At 43.3% G+C, this 15,636-nt stretch overlaps 1 protein-coding gene across 7 annotated transcripts in view; it reads left to right on the forward strand.

Moving 5' to 3' along the window:
- Window positions 1-1,349: 1,349 nt before the first annotated feature.
- GNB1L (G protein subunit beta 1 like) overlaps window positions 1,350-15,636 on the forward strand; it is a 44,118-nt gene continuing 29,831 nt past the window's right edge. The window contains exons 1-2 of one of the 7 annotated variants that reach the window (XM_074606019.1): window positions 1,684-1,969; window positions 2,698-2,848. The gene's annotated coding sequence lies outside the window, so the exon portion shown is untranslated. Of the gene's footprint in view, window positions 1,511-1,659; window positions 1,970-2,697; window positions 2,849-15,636 lie in introns of those variants that run through there. The other 6 variants (XM_074606014.1, XM_074606020.1, XM_074606017.1 and 3 more) reach the window with 6 other exon arrangements.

The following is a 15,636-nucleotide window of genomic DNA, read 5'->3' on the forward strand; positions in this document are numbered from 1 at the left end:
AGCCTCCTCGGTGTACTGTGGTTTCACAACCACTGAATGCCATTCAGGAGCCCTTCAGAGCAAGGATTTAGGAACCAGTATTCCTGCTGATGAGAGATTTGATATAATTTGAGTAGAAAAGCAAGCCCCATATTTACCTTCACAAACTCAAAAAAATCTCCATGCCTTTGTTTGCATCAATAGCACTGGCACAGAAGAGCACTTATTTAACAGCACTGTGGTACTCTAGGTGCAATTTAGCTTTTAAAGAATCTTTGGCTCCATAGGGAAAAATGACAGAAAAACTGAAAAGCATGTTTTATGAGGTACCAAACTTTCTAGCTGGAATATAGCAGTATAGCCTTCTGAGAAGCCATATAAATGTGGAAACTTTTCTCTCCTAGCTAGGTGACACAAGCAAATGATGGTTTATTTCCTTTCCTTGAGCAAGTCTTGGTGTAGCTGGAGACCAAGAGGGGACTCTAAAGGGGGAAGACAATGCCATTCCACAGTCCTGTCACACGTACGTGCCTGCACTGAGCTTGCCATCACCTGTCTGAGGAGGGTGGATGGGTATGTTAGCAGGGTATGTTCCAATCCCACACAGCAGCATTTTTGTTCTAGTAGCAACAATACATACTGGCTTATTTCACTGTTACCCGATTTAGTCCAATTATGACACCTAACCATTAACTTCCATTTGAAACCATTTCAGGAGGCAACCTTCTTCTCTAAAGAGGCTCTCCTGCAAGACAGCACCTGGAAAACTACGTGTGGTTGTGTTGCACTGAGACACTTGGGTCTGTTTATCCCAGAACAAATCCAGCTTGCCAGCGCTGCCAGAAGAGGCGAATAAATCTGGGAACGCGATACCCCCGTGCTGAACAGAGCAAAGGACTGCGGTGGAAGCAGAGTGGGAGCGAGCCTACCACACTGTGCGTCGCGCACCCCTCCGATCAGACTTCATGGTGAGAGCTGCGGTGCCCACGGCAGCCACCGCCGGCTCGGTGTGCGCTCCATGGCAGGTACAGCCCGACACCCGCACCCCGGCCAAGGCCTTCCCGGCTGGCTCCGGCGCTGCTGGGGCCTCAGCTCTCTGCTCCCTCACCTCGTCCCTCGCACCTCCCGCTGCTCCTGCTTGCCTCCACAGCTGCCACTCGGTTCAGGTCCGGCCTGGCGCCGCCTCCCGCCGAGGGTAAGGCCCTCCCGGACGGGGGTGAGCGCGGAGCCCCTCGCCGCCCGCGGAGCTGGGGTGCGCGAGAGCCTCCCTCGGCGGCCAAGGCCCGCGGCGGCTGCTCGGGGCCGGCGAGGGCGGGCGGCGGCCGGGCCAGGCCGGGCCGTGGAGCAGCGCGGGACCGTGGGGCGCCTGCGCGCTTCCGCGTGACGTCATGCGCGGCCTGCCAGCATCACGCCGGGGCTCGGCGCTCTTCTGTGTCTGCCTGGTCCCCGGCAGGCAGCCTCAGGTACCGCGGAGGATCGCCGAATCATCGCTGTCACGCTTCCTGCTTCCCCCCCGGCGGAGCGGCGCCCGGTGAGAGACGGCGGGGACGGGGGGCTGGTACAGGGGGAGGGGACGGAGGGGACGGCCCCGCCGCCACCGGGGGCTCGCGGCTTGGCCGCGGGGGAGGCGGAGCGAGGGGGTGCGCCTGTCACGGGCGCTGCGTGGGGTGGGGGCAGTCTGCGCCTGCGCGAGGGCGTCGCCACGGCAACGGCGGGGCGACCGTTACCCGCCTCGCGCCTCCCCTCAGGCGGCAGCGGCGCGGCCGGGGCCTGAGGGAGCGGCGGCGGGCGGGAGGAAAGCGATGTGCTGGGGAGAGCCCGCCCCCGCGGGGCAGACCGCAGGTCTCCGCGCAAGCGCCCGCCGGCAGCGCCAGCGCCTCGGGCCTTTGTCGTGCTGTAACCCCGGCCGGCAATCGGGACCGCGCTGCCGCGCACTCAGCCCCCGGTGGGACGGGGAGAGGATCAGAAGAGTAAAAAGACAGTTTACGAGGTAAAGCAAAAGCCGCGTGCACAAGCGGAGCAAAACAAGGAATTAATTCCCTGCTCCCCACAGGCAGGGGGTTCAGCCGTCCCCCGGCCAGAAGGGCTCTGTCACCTGTAACAGCGACTTGGGAACACAAACGCCATCACTCCGAACGTCCCCCCTTCCTTCTTCTTCCCCCAGCTTTATATATTGAGCATGATGTCAAATGGCATGGAATATGTGGCTGCCCTATCCCGGGAGGTGTTCAAGGCCGGGTTGGATGGGGCTTTGAGCAGCCTTGTTTGGTGGGAGGTGTCGCTGCTCAGGGCAGGGGGGTTAGAACTAGATGATCTTTAAGGTCCCTTCTAACCCGAACCATTCTACAATGCTGTGATCCCTTTGGTCAGTTGGCATCATCTGTCCCAGCTGTGGCCCTCCCAACTCCTTGTTGTCCCCCAGCCTGCTTACTGTCACATCAGTGTGAGGAGCAGAAAAGGCCTTGACTGCCCAGCAACAACCAAAACCAGTGCGCTGTCACCAGTATTCCCTTCCCAAACCCAAGACACAGCACTACACCAGCTACTAGTCAACTCCATCCCATCCCAAACCACAACAGCCTTGAGTTCAGAATACACCCAATCAAATATTTGATATCAGTGAGCCATAAATACCAAACGTAGTTGTAATGGAGCTTACAGTTCGAATGTACTGAATTTTACAACTCTTCTATAATAATCCCAGTGCTTTTCTTTTAGGACCAACAGAAATGAGTGTTTTTAAGGTGTTTAAAAGTAAGGGATAGTGAACAAGCTTATGTAAACACTGCTTGGGCAGATCAAGGCAAGGCAGGGACCTGCGTCTACTGAACTTGGAGACCAGTCCTGTCCATGGAAAGTACAGCTTCAGGTGGGTCAGTGCTTCCTCTGTGCCTTCCCCCCACCATCTGAAAAATTGTAATGGCAGTCCTCAGGAAGACTTACAGTGCTTTAATGCCCTTCATTTGAAAGCATTTAGAAAATAACAACGTAGTATTGTTAATAATACGTACATGAAAAAATAGTATTGACCTCTGATCAACCTGGTGTGGTCTCATAGGTGACCCTGCTTAGAGTCGGAGATCAGACTGCAGGCCTCCTGAAGTCCCTTTTATCTGGAGTGATTCTGTGACTGTATAATTGATTGATACACCATAATTTCATAAGGCAAACTTCTATTCAGATATAGCCTACAGAAATCTACAAAACTAGCCTCATTTCAACAGATTGACTAGAGTGCCTAGGTTTTTACTTTTATTACTATCAGAAAATTGAGAGAATCTTGCCGTAATGAATTTTTCACAGATTGTTTCATTGAAGGGGAAAGAAAAAGACCAACCCCGCTTATTCGTCTTTGCACAGCGTGTACCCCGAGTATGCTGCTCCTCATTCACAGAGCGGCAGCACTGGTGTTTTCCAGTTTTCGGGTTTCCTTGCTTTTGCTCCCTCTACCGGCACTCTGATTCTGCAGGGAGGTACTGCACGGTTACCAAGTGGGTGAGGCATAGGCTGTTTTACATCTATTTTCAGTGTGGGCACTTTGTTCGCTGTGTAGCATTTCATGGACCTAGCTGGCATCCTGAATGTAATCTCGCAGTGTCTGGGTGACATCTGCACACTGATATCTGACATTTGGATTCTTTCGTTGTATATTTTTCTTTTCAATAGTACTGGAAGCAAAGAAGAAAATGCCTTATGTAGCATCTTTATATACCACTTTACAATAGAAAATAATCTCATATCCAGCATCAGTAGCTTCATTTTGAAATGACCAAGGTGAAAAACGGGCATTTGTGCTCTGAAAAAACAGGCAGGAGAGATGGAAATCTGTGTGTAACTTTTACTCTTCACTGGGAACCATTTTGAAGAGCGCTTGTCCATGCTTTTTAGCACAGTCTCTTTGTAACCTGTCATTCTTCGAAAGCTCCTTCCACCAACCCCCAGTTTTAGTAACATTTCTGTGAGGCTTTTAGAGAGGGCTGCATGACTGGGAAGCGTTTCATTAATAATTTGTCCTGTCTGCGTAAGTTATATGGAGTATAGAGGACATTTGATTTATTTTTAACTAAATTACTACATTTTGAAGAAACTACTGGAGTAATTTCTTGTTTTTTTAATGACTCCTATTAACATTTTTATTGATTTACAGGTAAACTAATTTTTTCTTGCTGTAAAAATATCCTATGATCGGGAAATCTAACTCTGTTCTGGCTCAGATGTGTAATTGTCAGTTATAAAGATTCTGCAGATGGAAATTATGTTGGTGCATGCACTGGAGTAGGCGCCAGTTTCTACTATCAGATAAATAGTCTGTATTTGGTGAATTGATGTAAAGACTTATTTTTAAGGATTAGAATTATAATATCAGAATTGTAACATATTAGGGAGCAGATCTGTTGACTGAGTACGTTACGCCTTTTCTGACCCCGTTGACCATTTTAGGATACCGTGAGTTTCTTTTTGCAAAGAAACGCTTAACTACTGACCCGTATATGTTCTTACATTTCAAAGAGGCAATTTTTTTGGCTCTCTGTCGCGTAGTACGTTGGGCTATATTATGTTTTGTGTTTGCGTATCTTTTAATTTGTGTAGTATTTCTCTGCAAGCTCAGCCATAACAACATACTATTTCATTGGAACAGTAAGAACTGTAAACCAGTCAGTTGTCACTAATTAGCTTCCATGGGAGGTTTAATGCTGAAGATTCTGGTTTTCCAAAATGATATTGTATGAAGCACTGTCTTAATTGGGGAAAATAACTATTATGACTACTCTTCTGGAATAAATTGTTTTGTCATAGCTATGTTGGATTATAGGTGTATGTCTGAGATTTCTGGGATTGTTGAACTTTCCTTTTTGGACACCTTTTCTGAGTTGTAATGTTGATATGTTTCTTTTGTACAAACTTGAAACCTCAGCACAATGTTACATGTTTGTGTGTATGTCTTTATACAGAAAAAAGCTAAGTTTAGTAGCAGTAATAGTGTCTTGATCCCAGAAAAATCTGTGTGGATAGATTTATGCTTTCTTTGTAAGAAAGCAGTTTGACTGCACTAGAATATACTTGGTAGTACAAATGAAGGGTTTCAAATTAGTAATAGCTTGAAAACTACTTTAACTACTGGGGTTTTGTTTCCAAATTATTGGTCTCTGTGGAGCAGTAAAAGTGATCACAAAGCAATGAGAAAGAAAGAAATCTACAAAAAAAAATGCACAATTTTTGCCCAGGCAAATCAGCTTCCCTTTGAGCTCTGTGCTGGCACAGTTGTATAATAAAAAGTGGATTTTTTTGCTGTTCATAAGCAATAAAAATAATTTCATAACTGTAATGAATGCACTTCCTATGGTACATTTTAATTATATGCAGCTAATAATGGCATAGCTTGTCATTTCAAAGACTGTTTTAGTGGCATTTGTGACTTGGTGTAAATGCTCATATGTCATAGGATTATTTGAAAGAACTGGAATTTTGAGAGATGTCAGGTTTGCCATGCAGAGAAGTATGACTCCTTAAACAATAGGCGCTAGTTACCAAAAGTGGATCGTAGACGACATTTAGACTGCAAATATTAGAGTCAACAGATTTACTTTAAAAAAGAGGTATTACTAGATGTCATTTAAAAAGGCATATATTAGCCTTGAAAATTTCCAGACCACTGAACTGGAGAATCCAGGCTATGCCATGATTCAGAAGCATTTAAAATATGAATCGGTCTCTTCTGCATCTCAAAAGTGAAAGTTATAGGGGAAACCACCTTTTCTATAAATGGATTTACCAGCATAGATCTTTAGCATTGTAACATCATACTGTAAGCAAAGGAGTCTTAGGAGCAAAAAATAATATAGTCAGCAAATTTTCCCTTTCATGATTTATTCTTAAAGGTCAGAAGGTGACCGCTACAGTCAAAAAATAGTAATTTGTACGGGAAAAGCTTCCCAGATGAGATGCAACCCTGTCCTAAACCTCTGAGTTTGCAGGCCAGGTTTTCCAGAGCTGCTGGGTGACTGTTGGGCATGAAGTAAAGCTGAGCAAGAGCTATTTGGAAAGAAACATAAACTAATGTGTTGCCTTTTTTTTTTTTTTTCCAGTTATTCCATAATTTTTCAATAGAAGCAAAATTTCTTTGATTTAGGCGAGGGAAGGATTCTGCTTTAAAACATACCAGATAGGAATCTTAGGACAGACTTTTCACACTTGGACAGCTGGAGCAGCTGTAGATTCCCCACTGAAATGAAAATGCTACAATTCAAGATTTAGAAAGGTAAAAAGTGTGACCAGAGCATTAAATAGAAGAGCCATATGATACTAAAATTAAGCTCTGTGTTTATTATAAAGAAAATCCTAGTTGTAGAAGGGAAAAAAATGAACTTGTTCTACCACTTTCTTTTTTCCTCGGGAGAAAACACAGAATATATCCTAGGTAATAAATCTGTTTTATGGCTCACATGAGAAAGGGTGGAGAAAGTCCCATTATTTTCTTCCCAGAAATTGAAATGCACATGAGCTAACATGGGAGACACTGGGATTTTCATCCAACAAATGCACAGCTGGCTTCTGCTTTTATTGTTTTTCTAAGCCTAATAATTTTTCATTTGATTAGCTGGTGGATGACAAAACTTTCACTTGCTCCGTGTTTTGTATATTTGGTAGAGTAGGTGTGATGCAAAAAAGGTATTGTAATACATACCCAGAAGCATAGTTCAACTTGTTCAGTTGATGAGAAATTTCTACTTGCCTCTCCTTAAAACGCAAGTTTCTGTCTTCAGGATTTAAGTTTGAATATCAAAAAAAGTAACTTCTTGAGACCTAGAAACAGGAGAATTTTGTAAGCATTTGAGGATTATTTTTTTTTAATTCACATTGTAGAATTGTATGATGCTCTACACATATAAAGAAAGGGTCAGGAATCAGTTGGCAGCCTACAGTGCCAATTTTGCCATGAGAAAGTAAGTGGTGAGACTGTTTGAGGGAAAAAAGTCCTGTTTAGGAGGTGGGAGAGGTAGAGCTGTAAATGAGATATATCAAGGATTTTAAGGGTATGCAGGGTGAGCTGTGGAGAAGATGCATGGACACACTTAATGTGGAAAAAAAAAAAGTGAAAAGTGAAAAAAGCCAAACCTCTACCTAATTTGAGGTCCGTTTTATGTCCTTTTATCCAGTGACTGGCTGGGGGAGGAAAGATTTTGTAAAGATTAGTAGAATCTATGTACCTATGTTCTGACCTAGCTCCGTTGCACTCACTGAATAATCATTAAGTTCAAGCTCTGTAACTAGAAGGTTATGACTTTGCTAAATGCCACGAAGCAATATATTTTCACGGATAAGGAAAATGACTTTAATGGAAAAATATGAGACTACTGAAGTGGCAGTAGATCATCATGAGAGCTCTCTTTTTGTTGTATCTCTCTTAGAGACTTTATACCTGCTAGGGACCAGAATGCTGGGTCTGTGGGACGGTTGCTTAGGACGTGGAAGCGTATGAGCTGGTGTCAGTGAGGGCTGGTTGCAGCTGGATGCTGCCCAGTGTAAAGGCCCGTGTAGCTGTCTCTTTAGAGGAGGTATAATCAGTGCAGCTAACTTCACCGTCTGCCTCCTTTTCCTCAGCCTGCCTTGTTAGAATTTGCAGCTCTGGCCTGCCAGTATTTGGGTATTTGCTCTAATAAATTTTCTTATCTGTGATGGGCCTGTTCTGAAGCTGTACTTTGAATTCTTTCACCTGTGTTAGACCCTTTGATTTTTTTGTCCGCTGACACATGAGGTGATGCCACGTTGGTTCCCAGCTGCGCGAACATGTCACTGGCGGGGATGCTTCTGGCATGTAGCCGGGGACACTGCTGGTTAGTAGAGGCCCTTGGAGCAGAAGCGGCTTGCTGTTGTGGCACACACTTTTCCAGCAGCGCAGCACCGTGGTCTTTCTTTTGCACTCTGATCCCTTGTCCCAGGTGCAGAGGGCTCTCCGTCCAGCTTGCAGTAGACTGCAGAGAGGGAGAGAGCCCATCATGCTGTGCTGCATAAAAGGTGACACACACTCTTAGCTGCAGAAGGGTCTCTAGCCTGCTACTGTTGTACAGAATCCGTGCGCTTTGCATGAGATTTGCCAGCTCTGCTGTTGGTAACAGTTTGACTTTATTGAACAAGGCTCTCAAATTTGAGACTAATTGAGAACATGTGAAACATTCAGGATTTTTTAATTTTTAATTTTTTTTTCTAGTTATGTGTTTAGGCCACGGACCTTTCACTGCAACAATTGAGGGTGTTGGTTACTTCCTCCTGTGTTTGTGTTCAAAAGCTTTTTATAGTCCATTTTTCCAGTTGGTGTATGTACTTCCTCTGTTGCAGTTTAACATGTAATTCTTCCCACTCCCTCCCAACCACTGAAGCTAAAGGAAGACCTTCAGGGTTTTTTATTTATAATAAAAATGGAGCTGTGGGGTTGGGAATGGTTATTATTCCTGCTTCAAAATGTGTTCTTCAATAAGATGTGTTTTGTTCTTGGTAAAAGAGAAGCAAAGAATAATCAGCCATATTTAGATTACAGGACATTTGATTTGAACTGGACGTTTCCAGCTCAGTTTTTGTTTAGCTGCAAATCTACCTAGAATGACAAAAGTTTGTCAGAAACATGAATGGAAGTGGGCTGCATTCTATTTTTTGACAAAAAAACCCTTAATGTAGTGCCAATTGTGAAGAAATTGTCAGTGTCATCCATCCCAACTTCTGCAAGGATCACAGCTGAGGTGAACGCAGTCTAGGAGCTCCACATCCACTCGTTATTTTGCCCTGGCACACTGACAGCACTTGAGCCTGGCAAATTTGGAGCTGTGCTTGAGGTCTTTCCTTTAAGCAACATCAGTTACACCCAGGAGGAAGGAAGGTGGCATGGCCGCTTCCCCTTCGTTGGCTGACAGAGGTGTCCCCATTCATGCATACACTGCATCCTGCTTAAGGACAGTACAGCATCTGGTTTACCACAGCTTCACTCCTGTTTGCTGGATCTTTCTATCACCGTTTGTCCAGGACTCTTATTTAGCCCCAAAATAGAATTAGTAATATTTAATATTGCAGTCTTTTTCCCCCCTCTATGACAGATAGTTTATTGAGAATATCTACTGGGAATATCCTTTATTTCCTATGTTTTGGATGATATTTCTCAATAAAGATTATATTTTGGAACTAATTTTCCAGTTAAAATTATTTTTTAAATCTAATCTTGCAAGGTTTTCCAACACTAATGAACACAGCCCTGGTCCTTCAGTGGAGAGGCATGTGCAGACATGGCCAGTGCAGACTGAACTACCTCACTGCTTCAGATCTTTAGTATTTTTAGTCTATATGTAAGTCTTTGTTTGTCCCAAGTGACTAGTTTTAAGGTGACGTGGTAACTCTAACTCAGTCAGGACAGGAATTCAAGGGTAGGAATTCACTCTTCTCTTTTCCTGTATACTAGCTCCACTGTAAGCTTGCAGCAAAAAGTGGATCTGAGGGATGCAGAGATTAATTGTGACACTGGGTCTGAGGATCCTTGCACCTTAAATCTCATGTCTTGCCATGGGATGTCTAAGGTCCTGACAGGTCGTTTTTTAGCTCCTTTTGTATTCTGTGGTTACTCCGTGAAAATAACATTTTAAAGGCACTTGCTTATTTTATTGCTTCACTGCTAAATAATTGAAATCAGCACTTAGCATTTAATTATAGTGATTTTATACTATAAATATTACATAGTGCCTGACAATCTAATTGGGCATTTTTATAACAACCCCCTATTTTTTAAAATAAGGGGAAAATCTCTGAAATTCATGTCTTCATGTTTGTGCCCATTAAATGTGGTTATCATTATCTAGTGACGATGTATGTTCTTTCTAACTAGTATTCTCTTCTCTTCCACGCTGATGCTATCTCCATGCTAGATTATTCCTGTCCCTAGCAGCACCGCGGAGCAGGAGGGGGAAGTGAACGTGTCCCATGTGGCCGCTTTAGACAGCAGCTTTGAGCATGGGCAGGTGGGAAGGGAGAGACAGCGGGGCAGAGAGGCAATGGGGTCTTCGTGCCTCATCCTTCCCTCACTGTCATACAGTAGGGCAGGCCAAGGGGGGCCATGGCTTTTTGTGCTCTCAAGCTAGTTAGGAGTAACGTGGGAGTATGTTGCATGCGGGACGGGGTGAAATTATTTGTTCTCCCGTGTGAGAGGAAGGGAGCCAGGGAGGAGCTGTGGGTCTGAGTCACCCGTTCTTCCTGGAGCGCCTCCTGGGGTGGTGCCGCTACATGCAGCCCCATACAAGACTGAGCCTGAAGGCTTGAGCTAGCTGATTGCAAGTATTTTACAGAAGTCTTATTTTCTGGTAATTACTTTAATATGATTCAGTGTTTTCTCTTTTGTCTGATCTTGTTGATGAGCCTTCATGCCTGCTCCTTCCCCCACTGATATGGGAGCAGGGCAGGCATTCCCATACCATCCGTACCATTCCTGCTGTGTTTCGCCTCTTGGTTTCAGTGGCTGTGAGTAGGTGCGTTTTGAAGCGTTGTTGCCATTCAATACAGCAGACCAAGAGTGTGTCCTTGCAGAAAAATGGCTGGTCCAGGACCTGGTCTTGTGAAGCCTTTGAAACTACTAAGCTGATTCAGATAGTGGGGGCAGAGCAGTTTGCAGAATTGGGGTCCGGGTACTGTTTGCCAGTTGACATTCCTAGTGATTCCTGAAACTAGAGCTCCGGTGGAAACCTGGAACTTTGCTTCTGAGGCAAGCATTGTGTATGAACTGAGTCCAAAGCACCCAGTGTTCAACAGATATATGAGGAATGGTTAGGATTTAGGTTCCAGTGGGTCACCAGTAGTATTTACTAGAGACTAATAATAACAGTGAACAGACTCATTCCATTCCCAGATCTCTAGGGTTTTAAAAATCCAGCAGAACCAGCAAAATACCTAAAGCCCAGCCACTGAAATACAGCCAAATTTTGCGAAGATTACAATGGTGGCTTCAATTAAATATGAATTGTGCACTTTAAATGTACAATTTATTTAAAGTAGTTATTTTGCCAAACCATAAATGTACCAATAACTAAACCAAGAAGTAACAGATTAAGAAATCTAAGTTTGTAAGGTTTAGAAAAAAACTTTCAGATATTTTTAATGCTTTTGTTTAACCATGTGATTCATATTTAGTCCTAGTTAAACCTAATTCATACATACATATCTTTATAGCAGGCTGTACACTTTTCATAAGCAATTGACTGGTCTGTGTTATCGCATTTGTTCAACACAGGTTGGGGGAGAGAGCTGTAGACTACAACTCACTTGCAGAATCCTTTGCCATATAGTAGAAAAAAAATCTGTCTCAAGTTATACCTACAAGAAAGACATGGGTGCTCATAATTCATATTATCCTATAAAATTTAGAAGAGCATTCAGAGACTGCAAATGAAGGTAATTTATGTATAAAACCTCATCCATGAAGAATTTACTGCCATAGTAGGTATAATATACTTTGGCACAGACTTCTTCCCTGGAACTAGTACTTGCAGAATTGAAAAAGGAGCATACCAAAAACCTTGCAGGTTAAACTGTGATCTGGTTCTATACAAAACACATTATTATGGAGGCTTTTGTGTTTGAGAGAGCTAAAGCCTGTTGCTAAGTTAATGGCCCATGGCTGTTGCAGATGTGTGTGAACATCTTCACTATGCGAGCAGTCTCTTTAAAATCAGTGTTAGTTTAGCGGTGCTACCTTTGTGCAATTATTGATGTCTGTAAGTATTTTAGACCTTAGTGGGAACTGAGGAAACTGCAGAAGTACATTCATATAAAACATTCTAAAGTGTAGTATCTAAAAATAAATATTCTGCTTTGCAGAGGTAGTTTTCTAGCAATGTTGTGAAATCCAGATCTCATTTCCTTCTGCAAGGACTGCACTGGGAACATGGGGCTTCATCTTCCTCTCTGCCCTTGGGCAAAACTGCCAGATAAAGGCCATGGGTCCATCCATCTTGTTGCCATTCTGAGACAGAGGCATTTCTGGGTGACCACAGGGAGATGTGGCTCCTGTGTCCCGGTAGGTTCATGCCAGTAGACATGGGCATGTGGTGGCAGAAGGGAGGCCAAGGCAGGGCTGGGGTTATGTTTCAGTGATGTTGTGCGCAGCCTTGGGGAGACTGCCGCGCTGTCTCCTCGGTGCTTAGGTGCCTCATGCAGCAAGAACAAACATACATTTCCTTTTGTTCCTCCTGCTGGGGTCTGATTTCTTTTTTCTTTTGAGATTACATTGTGCACATATGCTTTTACAATTGTTGCCTCTTTTTGACCCATACACTTTTACTTCCATGAAAGTTAATGTCATGAAATGACAATCAAGGGAAAAAGGCAACCCGTTGCAACTCCAACATTTCCATGTAGTACAAAGTAACTTCAAAATAGGGAAGGATCTGATTTACTGTAGAATATGCCACATAAACGCACATAGCTGGGAATGGGGAGAAACAGCTGCTAACATGATGTATTGGAGGGATTTTGGGCCAAGTCAGCAGGAGAAGCTACAGGGCTTACTGCTATAGAAATGGACCAAAGCTCTCAAACGTTGATATAGAGCAGGTAGGACCTTTAAAGTTCTTTCCCAAAAGATACACGGTGGTGTAGGGAAGCAGTCTGTTAGGCTTGGATGGACAGAGAACATTATCAGTTCCTCTGGGATTTTAAGTAGTAATTCCAGGAAGTCTAGGTGTTTCAGGAAGTCCTATTAAAATATTATGCTATTTCTTCCGGATGTAGATCCTTGGACAGTATACTTCCACTTAGCCTTTCCTATGCTGGCTTGCCCTGCAGCAGAAGTCCTACACTATTGAGAGCAAAGATCACTTCCTTTGCCAGGTGTATTAGCTGGAATTATATCTGTTGCAGAAAGAAGTAACTTCTTTCTTGAAAGCGACACGTGATTTTTGAGGTCAGTGAAGATTTATCTTGTCAAGGATGTCATTTCGTTACTAAGGAAAACCTCGTTGGTCTCTTACCTGAAGTACGGTGTTCAGTTCTCTGCTTTTCCATGTGGATTTAGTGGAGTTAGAGACGGTGCAGAAAATGGCAACTGAAATGATTGGGGAAATGGAACAACTGTCATGTGAGGAGAGATTGAACAGGCTGTTACTCTTTGGTTTAGAGAAAGACAGATGTTTATCACTGAGATTTACAAAATCATGAAAGTGATAAAAAAGCCGAGTGTGAAACTGTTGCCTTCCAAATCCTGCAGTGCAAGAACTAGAGGGCACTCGGTGAAGCTAGTAGGAGATCAGGTTTAAAACAAATAAAAGAAAATACTCCTACATTTTGTGAAACTACAGATAGTGAATTTTTTGCCACAGGAGGTAGTGAAGGCAGTGGTATCAGCACATTGAAAAGGGATTAGACAATTTCATAGACAGCAGGACTACAAATGGCCTGTGAAGTTATGTGCCCTGTAACATTAATGCAGCAATTGTGCAAGGAGGAGTAGCGGGGGAACAGGCTGCAGAAGCAGTCAGGCTTCTGTCTTCTCCCTGAATAGCATCTCTCGAGAGTGTGCCAGTGTTGGAAACAGATACTAGGCTAGATGGACAGTCAGCTGACCCAGCAGCACTAGAACCATACGATGTTTTCCTTTGAAAGGTTCTTATTGTTAGTACACTGAATTCTCATAGGATGCTCAAGAAAAAATTGATAGCAAGTGTGTTAATACTGCATTGTTGATACCTGAAATATTCATGTATTTTAAAGTCTGATCCATTGATAGTCAAATGCCTGCCTGTTACTGTGCATGTTACTAATGTGGCATGTATTTGGAAAACGTACAACTTGGAAAATGAATTTTAAGTTTGTGTGTTTATTTTTCTTGGCAGTGAGTTTTAGTTATCTCTGAAGTGAAAAGCTCTCCAGGTGCAGTGAAGCTGCATGGTGCCATGAGTAGTCTGGCAGGAAGGTATGCAGGGCAAGTATGCAGGAAGCTGGATAGGAGTAGTTTCTTCATGCTCCAATACCGTGTGCTACTGAGATGCCTTTGTGCTAGTTCCAAGTAGGCCAAGTTGAGAGAACGAGAGAGAGGAGGGACTTTGGGCCGAACACATCCACAAGCCAGGGGCCCAGCACGTGGGATGTGGTCCCTGTCCAGGCACTGGGCTTCAGCAACACCAGAGCTGCAGCGACAGCCCTGCAGGTTGGGGCCTCCTCCCCAGGCACCCTGTTCAGAGCTTTCCAACTCTGAATTGCTCAGTCAAACCCAAAATAAGAAGCTACTGCTTCCTATTAGGAGCTAGCTCTTTTATTATTTTTATATATTTTTTTATTTATTTAGATATTGTTTGTTATCAACAGCATTTAGAGGAGACCTGCAGAGAGGGGGGGAAAAAATCACTAAATCACTTTAATACAGGACACAGAAAAGTTCTTTAAAATGTTGTGGGGTTTTTTGTTAAAAAAAAAGTCTTTTGTATGCTTTATTTTTTGAAACATTAAGCAAATCAACAAAAACATTCTCTGTTTTAATTAGAGGCATGGGCTTTGTTCACATGGAGACTTTTGAATATTTGTGTAGCTCCTCTGCTCTGGGCACAAGCTTTTAGTAGAGACTCTTCACGAGCCACAAATGGTGCCAGTGCAGTGAAGGTTGGTTCAGTGTGTCTGAGGAAACTGGTCGTGCTCTGGTGGTGTTGAGAAATCCAGGGTAAACAAGTCCTCACTACTGGTCTTGGATGTGCTATTGGGAAACATGTTTGGCTTTTAATCAAAAGAAATGGAGTGCTTGGTTCTTAAGAGTATCTTTTTTTCTCTTGTTTCAGTTAAATAAATGTTAACACAAATGAAGAGCTTAAAACTGTCTGACTAAAGCCTCAGCTAATTGAGCTTTGGTTCCGTGAGAGTTTCAATGTCATCGTCCTTTTTGTTTTCCACTTTTCTCGGGAAGTACTTCAGCTATAAGGCAAAAATAAACAAAAGAAACCTTTTAAATCTTCACACTTAAATACATTTATGTATATTTTTAGTTACTATTTCCTACTTGCAAATTTATCTCGATCTGAAAAAAAGTTTCAGATGTATTGTTTTCTTAACAAAAATTTGACCCTCATCTTTATAGACACATTTTCACTATTTTTCCTATCAGCATTTAGTTCAAAGCCGCACTTCTAAGCATGCAGGCAAAAACCCAGTTCTATTGTATAAAATAGAGATGTGTGGTTTATATCATGGGAGTTTAGAGAACAATGCGAAGGTCAATTGTGTTGCTTGCTCTCCTGTCCCATGATGTGGGTGTGTATATGAATGCATCCCTGGAATTCCACTCTGGGATCTGCATCTTTGAAGCTGATGCTAAAATTACTGCTGAGGCTCTTCCAAAGGCGGATACTGATAGAAGATTCAATGAAATCGAAGGTCGCCAGTCTGGTAGGCGTTGAAAGATACCTGGCTATGATACTATTTCTGATTTAATAATGCGAATGGGAGGCTAGCCCTTTGTAATAATTAGGACTAATTACTGAAGAGGTGTTGACAGATGGGCTAAGAGGAAACAAACTGCCTTTATCCAGTGGCTTAGAGTCAGATTACTAGTCTTGTGTTATCTGTTTCTCAGAAAGTAGAAGCTTCAATCATTCACTAAGTCTTCAAAGGGGAAAGGGATCCTAACAATATACAGGATTTGGG

The sequence above is a fragment of the Larus michahellis genome, chromosome 13 (assembly GCF_964199755.1).
Source record: "Larus michahellis chromosome 13, bLarMic1.1, whole genome shotgun sequence".
NCBI classification, from domain to species: Eukaryota; Metazoa; Chordata; class Aves; order Charadriiformes; family Laridae; genus Larus; species Larus michahellis.